This window comes from Eufriesea mexicana, unplaced genomic scaffold (assembly GCF_001483705.2).
Source record: "Eufriesea mexicana isolate 0111107269 unplaced genomic scaffold, ASM148370v2 scaffold6379, whole genome shotgun sequence".
In the NCBI taxonomy this organism is placed as follows: Eukaryota; Metazoa; Arthropoda; class Insecta; order Hymenoptera; family Apidae; genus Eufriesea; species Eufriesea mexicana.
Window position 1 is genome coordinate 64,790 of NW_016914251.1, and position 267 is coordinate 65,056.

Consider the following 267-nt stretch of genomic DNA (forward strand, 5'->3'; position numbering starts at 1 on the left):
CCTCAAATTAAGGCTCATAATAGCAGAGTGCATGCCGAACACGCTGGTATCAAAATCGCACTCTAATTCGGGGGACCATTTTTTACGAGGCAAGTATGGAGAAATATTCCTGTCGATTTCGTGTCGAAAAATTTGGATTTTCGGACCCATTCTCAAAGCTCAAAATAACTACTCATACGTGTAGGGGACACTCTAAGCTATCACGCCTCAAAAGCTCGCGTTCATCCGCTGTTTCTGTGAGGCGTGGTACGCTCTCGATTATTTCGT